Source organism: Zootoca vivipara, chromosome 4 (assembly GCF_963506605.1).
Source record: "Zootoca vivipara chromosome 4, rZooViv1.1, whole genome shotgun sequence".
Classification (NCBI taxonomy): domain Eukaryota; kingdom Metazoa; phylum Chordata; class Lepidosauria; order Squamata; family Lacertidae; genus Zootoca; species Zootoca vivipara.
This window is the reverse complement of record NC_083279.1, coordinates 35,908,063-35,918,029: the sequence shown is the minus strand read 5'-3', so window position 1 is coordinate 35,918,029 and position 9,967 is coordinate 35,908,063. Positions and strand designations below refer to the sequence as shown.

General features: G+C 40.8%; 1 protein-coding gene across 4 annotated transcripts in view; it reads left to right on the top strand.

The window, feature by feature from the left end:
• Nucleotides 1-9,967, top strand: part of ARHGAP6 (Rho GTPase activating protein 6) — a 203,094-nt gene that overhangs the window by 124,120 nt on the left and 69,007 nt on the right. The window contains exon 1 of one of the 4 annotated variants that reach the window (XM_035116655.2): nucleotides 1,586-6,384. The exons of the other annotated variants lie outside the window; for them this stretch is intronic. The gene's annotated coding sequence lies outside the window, so the exon portion shown is untranslated. Of the gene's footprint in view, nucleotides 1-1,585; nucleotides 6,385-9,967 lie in introns of those variants that run through there. 4 annotated transcript variants of the gene reach the window in all.

Sequence of the window (9,967 nt, the reverse complement as noted above, 5' to 3'; positions counted from 1 at the left end):
TACAGTCGTACCTTGGAAGTCAAACGGAATCCATTCTGGAAATCTGTTCAACTTCCAAAATGTTTGAAAACCAAATTGCGGCTTCTGATTGGCTGCAGGAAGCTGCGGAAGCCCCGTTGGACATTCAGGTTCCGAAAGAATGTTTCCATACTGGAACAATCACTTGTTGTGGCGTTCAGGAGCCAAAACGTCTGAGTTCCAGGGCATTCGACAACCAAGGTACGAGTGTAATGGGCATATTCCAGGTTGTTGCAACTAGAGAGGCGTTTGTGATCTGTGGGCCTTAACTTGTGTCCTGGTGTAAAATCACACACACAAACTATTAAGGAAAGGGAGGAGAATAGATGCATTATATTACACATATCTAACCTTTTGTAACTTTACATTTCATCTATATTCCTTGCATATCAGAAAACTGGTTATGAACTGTGCATTGCGGGATTGTGTTGCTTTTCAAAGATATTTGGGGAGCTGCCAACATCCATATGTTTACTTGTTTACAATAAATTTATTTTATTGTATACATTTTGGTTCCCTTGTCACAGAAATAACAAAAACTATATGCCAGTGTTTAGTCCCCCTCCTTTAAACAAGTACCAGTAAAGCTAGCAACACTAGCCAAAATATCTGTTTAGCTTATAATTTCAAGGAGTTAAAAGAATTTGGTAATTAGATGTCGGAAAAACTTCCTTGACTAAGCGAGAATGATGCACATGAATAGCATTTAAGGCAGAAGATGAATAGCTATGGTAAAAACAGAGTGAAAATTGTCTGTCCAATCAGCAAAAAATAAATAAATAATAATCCTCTTGTATTAATAGAAGAGAAAAAAGTTTTTTTAAAAAAAAGGAAAAGAAAACAAATAAATCTTGTGTATTCATAGTAAGTCACCCCAGAAGATACAAATATTTAGTGGGAACCCATTTGTTTCTTAAAGAAAATGAATAATAGAATCATATAACTGCAGAATTGGAAAAGATTGTTCTAGTACAACTCCCTGCAATGCCGAAATCTCAACCAAAGTATCCATTATTGTGAAATTATTATGAAATGATTTGCAACTGTTAATATCAAAAGTACTATAACTGAACTGTTGTGATGTCTTCCAGAAAAGCTTAGCAATATTTGTTGTTGTTTAGTCGTTTAGTCGTGTCCGACTCTTCGTGACCCCATGGACCATAGCACGCCAGGCACTCCTGTCTTGCACTGCCTCCCGCAGTTTGGTCAAACTCATGTTCGTAGCTTCGAGAACACTGTCCAACCATCTCGTCCTCTGTCGTCCTCTTCTCCTAGTGCCCTCCATCTTTCCCAACATCAAGGTCTTTTCCAAGGATTCTTCTCTTCTCATGAGGTGGCCAAAGTATTGGAGCCTCAGCTTCACGATCTGTCCTTCCAGTGAGCACTCAGGGCTGATTTCCTTAAGAATGGATAGGTTTGATCTTCTTGCAGTCCATGGGACTCTCAAGAGTCTCCTCCAGCACCATAATTCAAAAGCATCAATTCTTCGGCGATCAGCCTTCTTGATGGTCCAGCTCTCACTTCCATACATCACTACTGGGAAAACCATAGCTTTAACTATACGGACCTTTGTCGGCAATATAGGGTAAATTTAACTGCAAAGCTACCTAGAAACTTTGCACCAAATCCCAGGATGGAGCAGAAAGTATGTTGCTGCTGTCCATGCAGAATTCTGGGTCAATATAGTTAGTGTTCACATTGGCACCAGATTTCATCTCTGGGAGCAAACTATTGTTTCATTGGCATTCAGCCTAACTTTTCAGAACAGAAGGAGCTTTGGTTCATGAAATGTGAGTTTTGCTTGTGGAAGCCCCCCCCCCCCCGGCCCGGTGAGTAGAACAAAAAGTTGGGATCCAAGCCACTGATTCCTAAAAATAGGAAGGCGTATTTAAAAACAATATGTAAGGGTAACAGTTTCCAGGAGCCCTTACAGCTGTCTCTTTCTGATGAGGAACAGCTGCTTGGAGTCTTTTCTCCCTAAGTTTCAACTGCCCAGGAAGTATTTATTATATTTTGAAGACACAGAAGACATATAGTGTGCGCGCACACATACACACATTGTGATTTGCGATATATCACCATGCTGAATATTATGAAATCATTACCACGATGTGGACTTCAAACTAATTTTGGACAATGTATCCATACATTGCCCAGCCCTGGCCTACATCTCAATAAAAGTTTATTTATTAAAAAAAGAAGCTCATGAATTTGAATGGGTAACCAGTAAGAAAAGGTGTTTAAGCCAAATTGACATTGGTTCAACTGTTGCTGCTTGGGTTATTGTAGCTACAAACTGATGCGCTTTAAAAGCCATTTCTTTTTTGCAGTCTAGAATCCTAATCCTTTTTTCTGCATCTTTTCCAACTGCAGTATCCTCTCTGAGGTTTGGCAACCAGAACAGTACACAGTATTTGTATAACGGCATGGTGATTGTGGCATTTTTATTTTCAATCCCTTTCCTAGTGATTCCTAGCAAGGAATTTGCCTTTTTCACAGCTGCCGCACACTGGGTCGACATCTTTATTGATCTATCCATTCCTGGTCAGTCACCACCAGTTCAGAACCCATGCGTGTGTATGTCAGATTAATTCATGGTTTGCTATCTTCTTTGCTGTGTGACTGTGTTTCTACATACATACAGGTGCACTTTTAGAATAGTGCTCTGCAGACAGCAGCAAGAGATTACGAACAATTACAGTGGTACCTCAGGTTACAAACACCTCAGGTTACAAACACTTCAGGTTACAGACTCCGCTAACCCGGAAGTAGTACCTCAGGTAAAGAACTTTACCTCAGGATGAGAACAGAAATCGTGTGCCGGTGGCGGAGCAGCAGGAGGAGGCCCCATTAGCTAAAGTGGTACCTCAGGTTAAGAACTGTTTCAGGTTAAGAACAAACCTCCAGAACAAACAACGTTCATAACCAGAGGTACCACTGTACGAAGCTTAGCCCAGTCCAATCTTTGTTTTCTTAGAAGCAAGTCTTTTGCTTTAGTAGGGCCTGGTTCCACTGCAACCTCAATGCTGCTTAATTGTTTCTAGAGATTTTTTTTACACCTTCATGAAAAGAATTTAATATTACTCCTTCCATCAGATTAGCAGTTTCTCTCTCATCAGCTCATGGTTGGAAAACTGGTTGAATCTGGTGTTACGGTTGTAGAGGCTGCCTCTTCATTATCCTCTACCCAAGAAGAAAGTGAGCCAAGATTTCAAAGCAGTCGAGTCCTACCTCAGAATACAAGAGTGTTGCATGGACCAGACTTGTGTAACTATCTGGCTACACCCACACACCTCTACACACAATGGGGGTCCACAAAAGAAAAGAGAGAAACTCAACAGCCAGGGCAGAAAGAGAGGAGAAAAGAGGGTCGAGTTGGGTTTTGCAATGAGTAGTGGATTTCAGGAATGGAGAGGAAAGAAAACAGAAATTTGGGATCAGCCAGGAAGAACAAGAGAGGAAAGATTATTGCTGACAGGAAAATCAACACTCTGCTTCAGCTTGTGGGGTAGGGAAGGGGAGGAAGGGATATGGCACAGCAAGAGATGGGAAGAAAGGATGGGAACCAAGCTGAGGACTGCTTCAATGATCCAGTAACCACCATGGGAAGGCAGGGAGGACAGGCACATCAAGGAGCCTTAGCAAGTAGCACTAGGAGATAAATTGGGCTGAGCAGAGAATGCTGCTCTTAACAGGATTCTTCTTGTCATGCTGCCTGCCCTAATCGTTTAGCAATGAGCCATGTGCAGATGCCAGTGCTATGGTGCAGTGAAGGAAGGATGATTGGTGAAGGCATGATAGAGCCTGTTCACTAAGTCCTTAAAGCCGCAGCTTCCCATTTTAAATTTTGCATCTTTGATCTCCCGCTTGGAGGCAGAGCTGGAAAAATTTAGGACTGGGATCCCTGTGTGGGAGAAGGTTGAAGGAGAAAGCTCTTCTTAGTACCAGTTCTGAACCTAGGAAAAAATAGGGTTTTAACTTGCATGGTTAAGAGGAAGAGACTATAGCGCTGAAAGTGCATTTTTCTTCTTCTCTTTATGTCTGTGGCAAATGGGAACTTGGGGAGAGGACAAAAAGGAGCATTTCTGAGTGTGACATACCATGGCATTGCAGGAAATATTGGGTCAAGTGGTGTCATTTTTGGACAGGGACATTTATTTGCAGGAGGCTCTGATCCAATCTCAGATTTGTTGTGTTGAGTAAATCACTTGTCTTAATCTAGTCCAGCACTCTGTTTTCCACACTGGCAATCCAAATATCTTTGCAAAGCTTAAGTGAAGGTGAATGCATTTAATCTTCTTCATATTTTATGGCCTTAGTAAATTCAAACAAGTAGTGTTTTGTCCATGATATCTGGTATTCAGAGAGATGCAGTTGAAGACAGTGTTTCCTTGTAGCTATGACACCTGTAAGAAACCCTTTCATGGAGTGTGTGGAGTGGAGCAGGCAGTAGCAGCTTTGTTGGAATGTGGGAGAAGCTGGAAAAGTCGGCCAAAACTGTGGCTTTGGAGGCTGCAGTATTCCATGTAGGGAAAGGGTTAATAGGAAAACCACACAGATTTGCCCCAAAAATGTGCTAGTTTGTATTAATATAAACACATTTAGAAAGAATTGCTGTAATTTAAATAGAAATACAATGCATCTCACTATAGCTGGGCAACTGACACAGTAACTTGCTCACAATTAAATTGTGCAATTATTTTTAGTGTTTCAATTATGAGTTTTGATCATGTTGACCATCTTTGAGATGGTTATCTTTGATAGAAAGGGTAGGAAGATGAGATGCATGTGCCTAAAATGCATGCATGCATGAATGAATAAAACGCAACATAACTATTGGGTTTTCTAAGTTGACGGGTTATCTTTTGCAAATCATTGATTATCCAGGTAACAATTTCTCTTGTTCTGCTTATTTTAATCAAAAGTAAAATCACAGGAAAGCATATAGCAGGGACAAATAGACACAGCAACTGCTGAAACTAAATGCTTCCTAAAAGCAAACAGGGAGGTATTTAATAGGCACTTAATAGCTTAACATAGGTGCCTGTTGAAAGAAGTTGGATTGTTCAAATTTTTGGCTGCCACCAAAAAAATGCTCAATTTTTATGGCACATACACCTTATCTCCAGAGGTGGGGACTGCAACCTCTGCAACAAGGAATCTAAATATAGAGGTTGCTTCATCTAGGTGTAGGTGGTCTTTAAGATGCTCCAGACTCAATCTGTTCATGACATTGTAGGTCAAAAACAACACTTTGATTTGTGCTTAAGTAGCAGCCATATTCCATACTAATTGAAGGTTTCACCCTTCAAAGATAGCCCCATGTGTAATGTAAACAACAAGTCTACATTTCCTCCCTGTTTCTAATAAGGTTATATTGCATTATACAATATACGGCAAGGATACATTCTTAAAAAAAAATAGCTTTATTGAGAACAGAGAGACATAAAATGGGGGAAGGTCGTAATAAAAGGTATGCTCACATCTATCAAAAGGGTCATATCTAGACAATTTTTGAGATATAAATTTATTTGAGATACAAATGCAGGAACATTATTTTAATCTTCAGTTAAAAACCCATACCCACTCCCATACAAAATTAGTTGAGGATGGATTGGTTCATAGTATTTTCCCCTCAACCCATTTTAGCAGTAAAATGTTATTGGCTTATTGTAAGAAGCAAGTTGTACTTTTCAAAAAGCATTTGTTGCAGTTTAGCATATGTGCGGCTTACGTTTCCAATAGGTTTGCCGTGGGTGTTGCAACTTCTTGTTTGTTAGGGTCAGAGAAATTCCACCAAAGACTTAAAATCAAGGACTGACCGTCCTAGATGAGAAAGAACATTAGATGTCTTTACCATACTCAAAGGGATTTTACCAGATGTGTGCAGCATTCTTTGGAGTGTTCCTAATAAGGAAACTTTGCACAGTTACAGTGCAGTTCTGCATTTGAAGAGCCATGTGGAAGAGGATTTTCTTTGGACGGAAGGGAAAGATAACCACTCCTTGCACCGCTTCAAAACAACCTTATGGAATAAGAAGCAGTTATAGATTGTTTTTTCCCCAACATGCAGACTTATCTAGAATTTGGCAATGCTAAACTTGTTGAACTTACTTGGAATTCCAGTTAAGAGATTAATTTTCATTTCTTTTGATTCTTAAGATTTATGATGGTAGAAACCTGTGGCAACTAAAGTGATTATAGGAGTTACAGTTTGGGCTGCCTCTAAGATACCTGATATATACACATCTCCAGGAAAAAATTGTGCCTTTCTTCGAATAAGAGTTCTACAATGGATTAATCTTCATCAAGTTTGGTTTCATGAAGTTAACAAAGGACTGTGGAAAAGCAGATTTGGGTTGATGGGTAAGAAAATAGTTGTAGTATTGTAGTACTTTTGAATATTAACTTGCTCTGTTTTAATGTTTACTTGCTATAGCTAATTTGGCAGAAAAACAACAACCCTACCCAAACAACTTTTCACCATTCACAACATATTTCTTGCTTGGTAAGGGAAACTGCTCTACCTGCCACTTAGCAGGCTAAGAAGTCAACAAGCAGCGAGTTCTCAAATACCCTTGATTTTGTCTGTTTTCATGACTTTGCATGTACTGCTAACAAGCCTGAGAGGGGCAAAAGCCCTTCAATCAGCAGTGGTGTTGTGTAATTAAAGTCAATTATATGACTAGACTTAAGTTGGCTTGGCTGAAAATTGTTTGAAGTCTCTGATCACTTTTTATCATGTTTATAGTGAACATACAAGCTCTGTAATGCTAGTTACTGAAAACTGTGAGGAGGGAAGTATTACGTTGTTGTTGTTTAGTCGTTTAGTTGTGTCCGACTCTTCGAGACCCCATGGACCAGAGCACGCCAGGCACTTCTGTCTTCCACTGCCTCCCGCAGTTTGGTCAGACTCATGTTCATAGCTTCGAGAACACTGTCCAACCATCTTGTCCTCTGTCGTCCCCTTCTCCTTGTGCCCTCAATCTTTCCCAACATCAGGGTCCTTTCCAGGAAGTCTTCTCTTCTCATGAGGTGGCCAAAGTATTATAGCCTCAGCTTCAGGATCTGTGCTTCCAGTGAGCACTCTGGGCCGATTTCCTTAAGAATGGATAGGTTTGATCTTCTTGCAGTCCATGGGACTCTCAAGAGTCTCCTCCAGCACCATAATTCAAAAGCATCAATTCTTCGGCGACCAGCCTTCTTTATGGTCCAGCTCTCACTTCCATACATCACTACTGGGAAAACCATAGCTTTAACTATACGGACCTTTGTCAGCAAGGTGATGTCTCTGCTTTTTAAGATGCTGTCTAGGTTTGTCATTGCTTTTCTCCCAAGAAGCAGGCGTCTTTTAATTTCGTGACTGCTGTCACCATCTGCAGTGATCATGGAACCCAAGAAAGTAAAATCTCTCACTGCCTCCATATCTTCCCCTTCTATTTGCCAGGAGGTGATGGGACCAGTGGCCATGATCTTAGTTTTTTGATGTTGAGCTTCAGACCATATTTTGTGCTCTCCTCTTTCACCCTCATTAAAAGGTTCTTTAATTCCTCCTCACTTTCTGCCATCAAGGTGGTGCCATCTGCATATCTGAGGTTGTTGGTATTTCTTCCGGCAATCTTAATTCCGGCTTGGGATTCATCCAGTCCAGCCTTTCGCATGAAATATTCTGCATATAAGTTAAATAAGCAGGGAGATAATATACAGCCTTGTTGTACTCCTTTCCCAATTTTGAACCAATCCAGTTCTAACTGCAGCTTCTTGTCCCACATAGAGATTTCTCAGGAGACAGATGAGGTGATCAGGCACTCCCATTTCTTTAAGAACTTGCCACAGTTTGCTGTGGTCGACACAGTCAAATGCTTTTGCGACAATGTTTAAATGCAGTTAGCACAACCAGTCGAAGGCAACATGGTGCCCTCCAGATTTAGTTGGAATCCAGCAAGCAGCAGCCACAGACAACTTGGCCCAGTGGTCAGGGATGATAGGTAATTGTAGCCAACAACATCCAGAGGGCACCATGATAACTACCTTGGCTATAGAAGCATATACTGAGCGGTTTTGCTCCAAATTTTATAAAGCAAACTAAAATGGATGGTCAGTTAATGACCTGTGGTTGTGATTTGACTGTGCTGTTTTCTGGCTCCCAGCATCCATGCTAAATGTTAAGGAGAATTGACATGCCTTTGGTTTCACTCATAAAGAAGAGAAAATGTTTTACTGCTCCGAGAAACAGAAGTATTTCCCAACTTAATTTTAAATCTCTTTGAGATTTGTTATCTAATAACTGGGGCTGTGCCTGAGCCTGTATGTACTGCAAGTGCTTGCTAGTTGATGGCAGCAGCTACCTCCTAGTCTCCAGATCTTTGGAGATTAGTGTGAGCCCCCCAATGGCCATCCATGAGCTCAATCTTCAAATGTATAACTTGTTGCAGAGCATAGTCCCAACTAAAAGCCGGCCATCTTTTGGCTCAGTCTCAAGAGTATCTCGTAACTCTAGCAATTGTTTCTGTTTTTCATAACAGTGGGAAATTTTATGGCTATTTTCCCCCTTCTCCCGGCCCAAAATAAATGTGCTGCTTAAAACAAAGAATGAAACTAAAGGGCACCATTTGAATTTCAGTGCACCAATGATTGAAGATGGCAAAGGGCTGATCTATCCTAATCATGTGTGACACTTTTCTAAAGAGAATCTGAGAGCTCTGGCATGGGAAAGGAATGAAAGGACAGTCATTGGGAGAAATGCTTTCATGTTGGTCTAATGACTGTATAAAATGCAACATGTACATTCTTAAGCCCTGGCAAGTAACTGATAAGTCTAAAGGGAGCTGTTAAGTATATGTGTATCTAATTTCCAAGAAAAACTACATCCCTCTTTTTGCTTCCCATTCTACATGTTGACTGAATGCAGGGGCGGGGGGAGTAGGGTCACACTTCCTGACTCTGTTCCTTTGAACATTTAGCAAAGGGCTTCTATGTGCCTATAGCTGTAGGCACACAAATTCCACACATTCAGAATCCCTCTTAGTGAGGGGCTCCTGATCATGCCAAAGAGTCTACAAGCAGACAACTGTATGCATGGAGAGGCCTGATTTAACCTTCTACTGAACTCACAAAGGTTGGGGTGGACACCTTTGGAGGTTGATCCATGCATTTGATCAACATGTGGAAAGAAGGATGGGAATAAGGTTAGTGTATCTTGAGACCAGGGAACAAACCAAATGTGTGCATCTGCACTATTCCTATTTTATGCTGGTCACTTATACAATTAACAGTAGGTCAAAAGTATTCCGATTCTTCAGTTGTTTCATTGGTTATATTTTACCCCCCCCCCTGCTATTTAGTAAAGATTTGCTTTCAAAGTGGTATATAGCAATTACACTCCAGAACGTATGCATCTTAGGTGTGCCTTTTCTCATAGAATCATAATCATAGGACTGTAGACTTGGAAAGGACCACAAGGGTCGTCTAGTTCAACCCACTGCAATGCAGGAATCATTTGCCCAATGTGGGCTTGAACCCACAACCCTGACATTAAGATTCTCATGCTCTACCAACTGAGCTATCGAATCTGAATCTTGGCAGCTGTTGACATAGTCTAGGTTCCAGGCTGGGACAGCTGTGGGGGTGGGGAATGGGTTGCAGCTGGATTTGAGCTCACTGATAGTAAAGGTGACAGTCCACTGAAATGGTCCCTGCATTAATCTGTGGTATGCCTGGAAGTTGTTGACATAGTTCAGATTTAGACCATTGCTGATTTTATTTAGAATGGCAGACTAGAGTTAAAATGCTTGCATGATACTTGATTTTAATTGCATTTGTAAACATAAGTGGATGTATTGTGGGATATACTCCTCCAGTGTATATTTAATAAGTAACATAAGTAACGTATAGACACCACCTTATACAGAAAACCAACTGACCGACAAACATATCTACATGCTTCTAG